The sequence below is a fragment of the Montipora foliosa genome, chromosome 8 (assembly GCF_036669935.1).
Source record: "Montipora foliosa isolate CH-2021 chromosome 8, ASM3666993v2, whole genome shotgun sequence".
Lineage (NCBI taxonomy): Eukaryota > Metazoa > Cnidaria > Anthozoa > Scleractinia > Acroporidae > Montipora > Montipora foliosa.
In genome coordinates this window covers 23,062,264-23,074,763 of record NC_090876.1, presented here as the reverse complement: position 1 = coordinate 23,074,763, position 12,500 = coordinate 23,062,264, and the positions used below count along the sequence as shown (strand labels likewise).

At 43.4% G+C, this 12,500-nt stretch overlaps 1 pseudogene; it reads right to left on the bottom strand.

Annotated features, from left to right (window-relative positions):
* Nucleotides 1-11,474, bottom strand: part of LOC137968392 (sacsin-like) — a 14,011-nt pseudogene extending 2,537 nt beyond the window's left edge.
* Nucleotides 11,475-12,500: the final 1,026 nt, after the last annotated feature.

The window sequence follows — 12,500 nt, the reverse complement described above, 5'->3', positions numbered from 1 at the left end:
ATAACAGACGCGAAATTTTTGTGCTTCCTTGAACGTGATAGCACTGTATAAATATATGTTTTTTCAAGCATTTGGCTCTTGATCTTTCGCGACTAACAAAAGAGATAACGTGCTGTTTAAACACTTGTCTTGAGATATGGAGGTGCTGCGTTAATATACTCCAGTCAATTCATTGCTGTTCTTCACACTGTGTGATCCATTTCGACTGATTTCCACTAAATATGTAATAGCAATCATTCATGTCGTAAGTACGTTTCTTCTAGTAAGATATGCATCCTACCCGTTCCTAACAATAACCGTGCGTGTGCTTGCCGCCTTCATCAGCTCGCTTAATATTTGTACTTTCTTCTCGTATTTGTGCAGTAAATAAAATACATCATCATGCCCCTTTGTATTTTAAAGCATTAGCAGGGGTATTAAGAGCTTTGTCTATGCGTGCGTAGTTCCATTTATGTACATGCAGGAAAATAGTAAATTCAATTAAATTAATTAAAAACGATGGTAGTCATCTTAAAAGCAACCGCTGCATTTTTAAATCTAACAACAGCTCATTGGTCATTTTGCATTTATCATCTTAATGTACTTCCTCCTTTAATGAAGTGGAAAAGGCAACTGTCATACCTGGTGACATTTGAAACACGCCCATTCGTAAAAAGGCTTGTAGCAAACGACGTCGTTTGAAACTGCAGCGAGATCCGCTTGTGCTTGCCTAAACCAACGTTTGGCTTCTCCTGGTTGTGGATTTGGCCTGCTATGAGAGCTCCCATAGGACGGCGGTCTCGTTCTGTATCCTTCACGCTGCGCGTGATGCTGCCGTGCACGGTCTCCCCATGAGTTGAAAAAATTTTCGTAGGATGTTTGTTGAGTCCTTCTGGTATCCCCAAAGGAATTTTCCTGGCTCTTCTCCTGCTCGCCACTTTCCAATCGCGAGATTTCATTCGTTAGATGTTTAAAGGCCTCACTACAAAATTCTTCACCGCCAACATTTTTATCCGGGTGCCACCTCAAATATAGCCGCTTGATGACTTTTCGACGTTTCTCCTCCGGCATATTCCAAGCCTCTTCTAGTAATCTCGAGATCTCACTGAACACCTCTTGTTTGTCTTTGTTCTTGGGGCGATAGACTCCGTGTCTTGAAGCGTTCCTACTTTGACCGTCAGCAACAACAATTGCTTTACATTCTAAATCTTCCTCTGAACGGTGAAATTTGTACAAGTCAGTGGCATCAACATCTATTTCTTGGTTATCGCCGATGTCTATTCTATACTTCTTTGCCAAGTGAGAACAGTTTCGATCAGTCACCTCTTCGACAATCCTGGCATAAATGTAGGTGGCAACTCCGGATTCTTGGTGTAATGTCGGATCTTCCAGCTCATATCCTATATATTCTTCAGTTTCAAAATCTTCAAAATCTTCATTCAAAAGATGATGATCTTCAAGTGGAATAAAGGTGCCAAGCCTGGGAAAGATTTTCACTTTGCGAGCACGGTAGGAGTTATCTGAACGAACTTGTAAAGTATCTAATAATAGACATATTTCACTCGGTTCACATGAAAGCATTTGAGAAATCAACGCTGATCTCTTTCCGAGATATTCACCGAAGAGTTCTCCAATCACGTGTGACACTAATGGCACCAAGGTGTTCTGATTCATGACATCTACATAAACCGTCCTCGTTTCGCCACCGGGTGTCGGTGTCTTTTGCAAGAAGTAACTGACGTTTGCGTCGCTAAATGGAATGGGAGCGTCTTCGTAAAAAAGGGTGGTTCTGAGGTTACTTGTAACATATATGTCAATACTGGGCAGTCCACGTTCAACTTCTCCAATCACCCTCTCGTCAAAATCCTGATTTTGGCAATTCACATCACGTATAAGTCTGATAACTCCAGAACAGAACTCTGGGGAAGACAGCTTTCGCTTGATTGCCTTCACAGCTTCAAGGGATGTAGCTGCCTTACTTTGGGAGTCAGTCAGCTTTTCATGGATTACACAAGATAGCATTTCGGGCCGTATTTCCGGCGGTAGCTTCATTATTAGGTCTTTGTAAATTGTCATGGGAGAACTGCAGTTCACCTTCATGAAGTCAAGGTCAAGAAGAAAATATCGGTTTAACTTCTCAAGGCGGCCAACAAAGGACGGGGAGATGTCATTAAAGATCAATGTTGGAGATTCTTGCAGGGTCAGAGGTAATGTATCCAGTTGGGTATCTTTAAAATCTCTCGGGATAACTGCTGGAAGGTGTAATTTTGAAAGGTCTTTCACTTCTTGTTCTCTTTTGTCGAGCTCTTCAAAGAGGCCTCTCGACGCTTTTACGCACATTTTTACTTCATTTGGATGGAGTTTGGCACTCATGCTACTCTTGTGCAGCATTTCCAGTACCATGGCGTAGTGGCTGACACTAACATGCTTAAGGCAGCCGAGAGCCTGGAACAAAGGATGATACTTCCCCAATTCTCGAGGCACGCTGTACAGGTAAGGTTTAATCTGAAGGTGCTCATACAATTCGAGCACAACCTGGCTTGGCAGAACAAATTTCCCTCCTTCTTCTACTATAATAAATGGTGTGGACGAAAGTTGAGTCTTTACATTGTCTGGGATTGGGTTTGCTTGTGCTTGCAAAAATTCATAAATGCGTATCATGACAGCTCTTCTCGTAGCGCTCTCCTCATAAGAACATTTTCTCCTCTCGCTCTGTCTTTCAAGGTGGCTACAGATAGTTTGGCAGTGGCTGACCACTAGCTGTGTGGTTGGATTCTTCATAATCTGTAGTTGCATGATGAATTGATCACAGTAGTGGTCCCTTCTGGTACCTTCTGGACACCCAAGGAAACGTGTATGCTGTTTAGGAATTGCCCAGACTGGAAGCAAATACGCTCTTGTCCACACGATTTCTGCATAGTCGGAGGGAACCGCTCCTTTAAAGGTGCAGAATGAATTCTGACCAGTTTTCAGTGCTGTAAATGGTGGACAAAGATCTCGAAGCCCTTTTCGGACAGGTTCGCAGACTACGAACGGGATATCCCGGATGGCTGGTAGAAGGCCTTCTTTGACCACATTCGTTCTTCTCATTAGGTGTTTCACGAGAACTCTCGATTTCTCGTCCGTTTTCTCTGTTCGCTCTTTTTTTGCTTCTTGCGCAACGTCTGTAGCGAATCTCGTGAAGCGATCTTGGGAAACCGTATGAACCAGACCAATTTTTCTCAAAACTGCTAACCATTCCTGCGATTGAAATGGTTCAGGTGGGAAGTCGCTTGGTAGCAGCATGCTGCGAAAAACATCCTCATGTGGGTCATAAAAGAAACTTGCCTTTCTAAGGGAGCCATCCTTACAGGGAATGAAAGAAGTCGTTCGCATGGAGCTTAGCAGCCTTGTCTCGTCATCATCAGACAACGAGCCAGGTGACAAAATGCCCTGCCGGACGTACTCCAGATGTAACTGTCTTGCCTCGAGGCTAAAGAGGTTTAAATTGGGTAAAATAAAGGTACAATACACGTCAACAACAGATAGGCTACCGACACTTAAGAACTCGAAAAGTTTGGATAGGCTGGAAATTGATTCCAGAAATACTACACCCACTTCTCTTTCCAGAACTTCAAGTTCTTGCTTTGGTATACCAGTTGGCAAGACTTTAACATCATGATGTTGTTCGAGGCTTATATAGGCTCCGTGGGTGGCTAGGTAAAATGGAAGTTTCTTTAGTTTACTTCGATCGGTGTCTTTAAGGCATCTCACACTTGTACTGAAGTACTCCAGTATTACTGCACAGTCTGCAGGCTCTAGTCTTTCTGGTGATCGAGGGTCTCCCGCGATCTTCATGTCAAGACAAGTGAGTAGAGAGGTCGGATCTTTAAAGGATGAAACCATCAAACGAACCAGAGAAACTGGCAAAGACGATGAAGACAAAGAAATTCCTGAACTAGACCTTGTAAGTGAGATATCATTGAGTTCAGGGACGCCAAGTTTGCGTAAAACTTCAACAAGCTTCAAATTTGAGGAATCTGGACTGCCACAATCAAGAATAGACAATGCTCGGCACAAAGGAACTAGAAACTGAACAACAGGTCGCGGCGCAAGGAATGAAAAAACACTACGTTTTTGTGCAATTCGTGACTCAAAGGCCGGGATAAAACTCCAGTTGTCTAGAGATTCAAGGGACCTCTTAACTTTCAGATTCTTCAACTCTTCATTAATTTTGGTATCATCAAGAATGTGTTTCGTTTGTTCACCGAGAAATACCCACACTCTAGATAGCCATTCTTTGTTGGGGATTGCGTTCTGGTTTGGAGACCACTCTGCACAAGTAGCTTTCCCGTAGCTCTTCAGAGGTAAGGTCTGCGGTAGATTGGCGACGAAGCCCTCAACATCCAGGGGCTTTAGGACGGATGACTTCATCGCTGACGGATCTTGAAAAATATGCTTATATACTTGGTTGTGTATAAACAATTGGGGCGAGCCGGGTAGAATGTCTTGAAATCGAGAGAGAAATTTAGGCTGCGTGCTTGAGAACAACTGAAGGTGGTTGTCTTGTGTCAAAAGAAGCGGGAGACCTGACAGCTGATTAACTAATTCATTACTTTGTTTGCAGTACAATAGCACAAGAATTATCCCAAGGGGATTTCTGAACGGAGTCTCATTCACGGGGCAAGGAATCTTTCCAATTTTACACAATGGCGACGGGGAATTGATGGATTTGTAGAAATCAATTACAGAAAAGGGAGAAATTGTGCAAGGGGAGATTTCTGACCTCCGCAAAGACTGATACAGTGACATGGACGAGGCCACCAAATTGAAGCCACTTTCCAATAAGATCTCCTCAAACAAATTTCGCAATTTGGTTTGATTTTCATCTCTCAGTCTTTCTGGCAAGGTGGCAAATGGTCCTGCTTCCATAAGGTTGTTAAAAAATGCTTGGTTATTTCCCATCCCAGTGCAAGGAAGCCAGGTTACCTCCACCAAAGGTGTCTTTTTCTGTAAAATGGAAGACGTTGCATCCGCTGGCTTTTTTCTCACGACGGGCAGGACTCTCAACCCTTCCGTATTTACTTTCTGAAACAGCGAATCCACTAACGTCTTCCAATAGGGATCTTTGAGTTCGGTAAGTGGGAACATTCTTTCGTAGGCACGAATTCTAGTCAACATCTCAGTTTCTGAGCATTCTTCAACGAAACGGGCGGTTTCTGTAACCGCTGGCAACTGAAAAGATGCTCGTACCTCAACTAAGAGCATGAGGTAACATGATGCCACCACATCTGCCAATAAGGCTTTGTTCCAGTCACTGCGGTAATCACTAGTTTCGTTTCGCCACAAATTTCGCCTTGCCTCATGGTCTAACGCAAAGTGGCCATTGATGTGCACGGGAAGATCAGTTTCGATTGGGAGTGGGAGGAAGCAGTAAGCCTTGTTGCATCTTCCTTTTTGATCAAAAGAGTTTTTCTCCAAAAGACAAGAAACTCCACCAATAGGTAGCATTCCCAGATCACGCCTCTTAAAGGCACTATTGACGTGTTCAGGTACTTCCTTCTCAAAACCAATTTGCTGAACTATTAGCCACTTCTCTCTGTTACCTGTGTTGTCAGCGATGTTCAAAACATATGAGACCGTGCCCACTGGTATTTCCTTTAGGATGAGATCTTTCCTTCTCTTTATCAACTCTCCAATCTGTTTGATGTAATTGGCAAAGGCTTTTCTCTTAGCTTCATCTTCTTCGGACATTGTTACTTCGACTGAATACACATTGGCTAGTTTTCCACTCTGTTCATTAACTTCACACATTGTGATTTTCTTTACATTGTTCACGAAAAGCAGGATCTCAAAGAGCTCGTTCTTCAGGTCTTTCATCATTGCGTCCAACATCGTCAGGGTTACAGGACTGCGCGATAAATGGGAAACCTTTGACATTTCTCGTGTTCTTAAAGGAAATCTAAACATAGTGCTATCATTTAGCGGGAAATGATCTTCTAAGTAACAGGAGAAAACATCCGGAAACAGAATTTTCAGTCTCGATATGTCCTCAATCTTCACTCCGGGTTCTTCAGGTGTGGCATCAGGAACATATATACAGTGAGGATCAAATGCACACAAAACATCGCCTATTTCTTTTCCACGTGTCATAAAGGAAGGCACGTCGGTTAAATGGTAAACAGCGTTGAAGCCGACACCATACTGTCCTGTTTTGTTTGGATCGTCTCCCTTGCTGCCCTCTCCAAGGTTACCTATCCCCTGAATATCCGCATCAGTGAATGGCCTGTTATTGTAGACACATAGCGCAGGACCCTGCAATGGTTTCCATGAATCTTCAAACACTTTTTTGTCAGAATGGTGTCGTGGATCTTTGATGAAGCAAATCTCTGTTGCTTGGGCATCGTCTGCGTTTTGAAGCAACTCTTTCAAAATGTCTTTTTCGCATGGGTAGCCCGACAGAATGCGTTTCAAACGATTGGTGAGCTTCTCCTTTTGTCCGAATGGAATTCCAATTCTGTGACGTCTCAAGGCTTCGCGTCTTCTTGTTTTTACTTCCAGCTTTGCGCACGTGGACCACGGAATTCCGTCATGGACAAAGTGCACGCCTTCTTCATCAGGTATCCAGGGACAATCTCGAACGCAAAGGTCGCGTAATGCCTTCATGACTCCTTTAGAGTCTGGAAGAGGAACAGTTTCCCAACTTCCACGCTTCCCTTGGAGATCAAAGCGGGACGATTGCACGGCCTCACCCAACTGGTTTGCCAGATGTATTGCTACTTGAAGAGTTTCCTCGTTTAACACATTTTCTTGAAACGCTTTTTGCACTTCGCGTAACGCTGAAATAAAATCTTCCACATCAAATTTCTCCCTCACACCAGCTGCCTTCATCAACGGAGCAAAAGCCTCGGCGAGGTGATTCGGAAGCTTAAAGAGATACGGCGAACAATCAGTGGTAAGAGTAAACGATATTTGTTTTGCAGAAAGAAAGCTCCTTTCCGCAAGTATGAAACACTTTTCCTGTAGAGGTTCTATTACGCCAGCACCATAGGCAGAGAGACATTGCTGTAATGTCTGGTACGCTTTCCGGCAAACTTGATCTAACTCTTCGTATTTTGCTAAACTGAGGGATTCGGGTCTTGCAGACATTGCATGTTCAAGTTGTTTCATGACATGCTCCACTGTGAGAGTTCTTGAGTAAGGTTTGAACAGTTCCTGCACGTTATTGGGAAAAATATTCCCAATCAACGGCTCAGTGCAACAAACAAGGTACTTTTTCTCTTCCGTACACATGTCGCTTGGAGAAAGTAAGGAGTTTTCTTCGAATTCATCTCCTTTCCAGTGCAGTGGAAAATTAACTGGCTTCTTGAGAACTGGAAGAAATCTGGCTCTTGCGAAGCGTAAACAAATGTCACTTCCAGGTGACGAATGGATGGCTATCTTCCTCTCCATAAAGCTGATCAACGCTTTCAAACGTTTACCCGCCGCATCACTATTAACGGCATTCAAAACGTGTATACTCTCGGCTCTTTCTGCTATCTCGTTCCAGCACAGATCATTTGAAGCCATCTTCAAATTTTCCAGCACAAGCAATCTTCGAGGATGAAGATAAGATTCTTGACTACCGTAAGGAAACCTGCCATCCTCAGGAAGAAAAAGTGAAGCTGCTTCACCATCTGGGTGCACGAGATCACTCGGTCGTTTGAGATAGTGGCCATTTGGTGACACTGGGATGCAAGCGTGTTCCATAACCATCTGATTAAAGTCTCTCCTGTTACAATCCAATGCATGCAATATCAGCAAATCCCTTAAATTCGCTGAAATGGTCGCGATATTTGGAAAGAAAACCTCACTATAAAATCGAAACTTGCTAAAGCTCTTTGTGTTGATGTCTTTCATCAGATCACAAGCTTGGAATGAATGCAAGATGTCACCTGGCATATCAATGACAGCCCAGTGCCCTTTGAAATGTACTTGAAGAACTTTATTGCGGCTTCTTCTCAATTTTAGACTCTTCCCGAAACTCGGGATGAAGAAAAACTGTATGATTAATATCAACCCATTTCTTTCCATCAGAAAAAAGCGAGTAGCCACCACCAGCGAGTTTGCTGTAGAAAGATTTCAAAAACGACCGGCAGTTTCGCTGTACTTGAGAAGATCTTGGCCACAACGAATGGAATGCATATGAGCCATCTCTTGGTGCAATCGCTTTCAAATCTGCCAAAAGGTCAAGGAAAGCTGAAACCACAGAATCTTGCATAAGCACGTTATTCCATTTTACACCAAAACAAGTCTTGTCATCTTCTACCTTTTCCTGTAGACTGCGTCTGTTGGAAGTTACTGCAAATGCTCCGTTGACATGAAAAAAAAGACCACTATGAATTGGAAGAGGCAAATAACAGAATATGGTAGCATTGAGACTTAATCCATCCACCTTCTTTAAATTGGCAAGGGAATAAACGTACTTGATTCTTTCGGTTGTAAAAGAGCGGCTACTCCAGCTGACGGAAGCAGAGAATGGTTATTCTTTGCAACCTTCATTGCTTCTCCAGATCCCATGGATGATACAACGAGCCAGGTTGTCTTGTCACGATTAATTCCGCCTTTGAAGAAGCTCTGTCCGCATTTCGTGAGGCTGCAAGTAATTTCCAGAACCAGAGACGACTTTGGAAACTTCATTGGATCAACTTGGCCTCTCTGTGCCAATACCTTCACCCTTGAGGATGCCTGAAGAACGTTGCATTGTTTAAGTAGGCTTAGCTGATCTGGACTTAGCTTCAATGCAGTTTGCGGAACTGTAAATTTGAAAACTGCAACTCCCTGATAATGCCGCCTGCTACGGATTTTGACTTGGTGACCTCAAACAACAGGGACGGGTTCAGATCTTGGCCCCCCATCTTAGGCAAGTGATAGATGCCTACGCGAAGAACATTCTGAGTAAAAAGGACCAAATGCTTGGCCCCTTGAATAAACATTTGCAGAAGCTCACGCATTTGGTGATCGTCATACACAGGTTCTTTATCTCACTTTTCGAGGCTTGTTCCCTTGTCCTTAGTGGAAATCTAAAAAGCGTACCATCGAATGAGGTCTCTTCATGTTCGAGGCGCAAATTGCAACCAAAGACTCCATTGAAGGGTTTAAATTGATTTTTAAAGTGACGAAGTTTTTTGACGTCCTTGTTGAGATTTATTTTCATTCCTGGCCTTCTCGCGTTCTTGATAGCTTTTCCGAGAAATGAAGTGTGAGGATCGAATATGGCAAAATAGTTCTTGCTTACAAACATAGGCACATCAGTTAGATTGTAGACTGCATTAAAGCCAAGTCCAAACCTTCCAATCTTTTGAGTTTCATGTGCTTTCGTTGCTTCATTCAGCTTTGTTATGTTGACAAAGTCTTCCTCTTTAAAAACTGCATCATTGTAGACCCACAAGGCAGGTCCTTGACACCCTCGCATACCATGGTCAATCAGGCAGGTCAAGGCATCCTCGTTGTCTCGTTCATCATATAAGAATTTGACTTCCGTCGCACCAGCGTCGTCTGCGTTTTGAATAAGCTCCTTTGGAAACAGCAAAGCCATCTGTGTAGTCATCAAGAAGGCGATTAAGTCGAGTGGTAAGTTTCTCCTCTTGTCCAAACTCCTCTCCAATAAAAACAATTCATCCGCACCCAGCATTCGATTGGTTACGGATGGTACACCAAGAAGCTCAGCAAGTACGAATTAGGAGACTATAGGATGCACATAAAACTCTTTCCCATGTCCTCATCATTCGACTCTATGTCAACCAATCATCGCTTTCACAGTACATGCAGTTTTTGGACTGGTTTCAAGGGGGCGAAGGTGATTATTGTTCATGGTTTTCTAAACAGGAAAGAGAAACCATCTCTGAACCTCTGGAGATAACTCTTCATTTGCCACGTCATTCAAGATCCTCGCACACATAACTTGAGATCCACGTTTTACTTCCGAAAAGTTTGAATTCGGAGTATTGGTGCTTCGTACTTGTATTTAATCATGCTCAGAACTTGTAGAAGAAGAGATGGGCTGCATTCAGTCTTCAATGCCAAAATAGTCCAAACAGACAAGCGCCGGACAAAACAAGGGGGGGGTCACCATAAATCGGAGGGAAGGGGAACTATGAATGGTGTAAGGTCCATTGGTGGTTTTCATCTGACAGTATTTTGCAGGTGAGAAGAGAAGCCATGGCCATTCCACACCCATTTAGAAACTCCTAACACGTCGAACACAGCCTTTAAAAGCCTCGTGGTAATCAGTGCTATTCAGAAATGAGTAGATTTCGGCTCATCATCGCCATGTAATAAGGTTTCTCCTTCTTGCACATAAAATGTGACAACATTTTCCAAATTTCGTCACGACGTCGCAAGACTTCCGGTTTGTTTCCCCCAGCCAAAATATTTGCAAATATAATTCGATTTTCTCAATGTCAACGATGGGTTTTACCGTTCCGATGAGGTTTGTCAAACTGGCGGCTCTTTAGCTCAATTGGCTTTCAAAAAAGTGGCCATTCGTCCTCTTCTTCATCCGTCTTCCCACCACGCAGCGAGGTGGGGAAAGTTTAAAGTTTTCTTTCGCAATGGTGACACCAGGAAGTGTCCTTAAGCAATGATCCAAGCATCGTATCCATCTACTGGATCCTGAAGGCTTTTTTGCGGATGGGCTACTTAGAAATTGCAAAAACCGCCTTTGGACGTTCTTCTTGAAACGGCGATTGATCAAGAGGAAGCGCACTTACTAGCCTTGCACTTTCATAAATGTTTGTGGCAGTTATTTGGGTCCTCTTTTCTAATGCCAAGTTGGTTTGTCCACACAATAACGAGAATAGATGGGGTCGTTGTACTCTTTCCGCCAACCGGAAAAAACATCTTCATCTAGGCAAACACGTGTCCTGCACGGGTTTTCGTTCCTAGGATCAAACAAATGCGATGGCTTGACGCGTTTTCCCTCCCTCTGTTTGGGTACAAAACGAGAGCTCCTGAATCTTCCTCTTGAATTTCAGCGTTCGTGTAAATAACGGGGGCGAAATTTCTCAGTACGTAAGGCATTAGCTCATCAAATTTCGGTACTTCCAGTGTATTGACCTTGTTTGATTTCGGGAAAGACAATCTCACACAGTCAGCTCCGTTGGATTAAGGAATGCGGACCTCGCAAGAAGGCGTGCCAAATTGGCGGAATCCTCTTTGAGAAACGTCGATAAGGGCTCTCAATGGTTGAATGGGGATGGAACCAGAAGGCAATGCCATCATTCCGTCTTTTCCTTGCACACCAAACCGCTTGGCGTGAGTTCTCAAAAGAGCGGAAGAGAGCACAAAAGCTCGCGTTCGGCGCTTCCTAAGTACTTCGCTTGGTGTTAGCCATTAAAGATCTCAAAACCTTTTTTCTCTGGTGTGGACAGTTGGCAAACGTTTGTTAGGAGTGTTCCACTACAGGCTGAACAAACTACCATTGCTGTCAAGCACGACCAAACTCGAATTATCCCCATGGATGTGAAGTACACCATGGTTTTTCATCTCCAGTTCATCGACCTCGTAGAAGGAGCTGTTTTCGTTGATTATTACAGTTGCGATGTCGGGATTGCGGTTAACATTATCTATAGTGAGTTTAGTGAAGCCATCACCATAAACGGTTTCATGGCTTCGTTGATGGTCACTGGTCTGTGACTGAGGCCTTGATTAGTGTCTGTATAGTACACAGTCCCTGCTGCCCCTGCCTGGAAGCCTGTGAAGAGGATGAACATGGTTTTAAACGAGCAAATGGTTCTCAGGAAGCGATGTGGTCCAGTCGTTCGGTCGCTTGTAAAGCGAACGCTTCCGGTTTAAATCCTTCTAAGACTGCTCGCTAGACTTTCTAAGGTGTTTTCGAACTACACCACCAACATGGTCATAAGTTATTCTTTTGCTTACTTTCTTGGATTTCGTAACGCTGTTTTCTTAGTAATTGTTTCTTTCTGTAAATGCCCTTAACACCCCACCCCCAAAAGGTTCAGAAGTTTTATCTTTTTTCTGAATAGCAACCAGCATTGTGCTGGATAACAGAGAGTTAACGAAATAGAGTAAGTGAAAGAATAACTGATGAAAAAGGTATTTTATGTGGATTATTTGAACAAAGAGCTGATCAAGTAGGAATGAAGACTCGCGCGTCAATGAAACGCATTCTTTAATTTTGCATGACAACTGAAACAGATTACGTTAACAACTTTACTAACCTAAACCACCATAAGCTGTATACTTCCCAGAGTATTCTCGTAACCAAGCAACATGCACTGCAATGCGACCACCTGCACCACCGCCTCCGTTGCCATGGCCACTACCGCCATTAACAGTCACTATTCCGTGACCAGAGAATTGCGTTGTTTTGATGAGCACACTACCACCACTGCCTCCCCCGCTGTTAGAAGATCCGTCACCACCTTCGCTTTCAATGATACCATCCAAGTGAAGAAATAAACCGATTGAAATCTGTGACAAAGGAAAACAGAATAAAAGGGCTTAATCAAATCGATAACAGAACGCTCTTATCTGGTTCT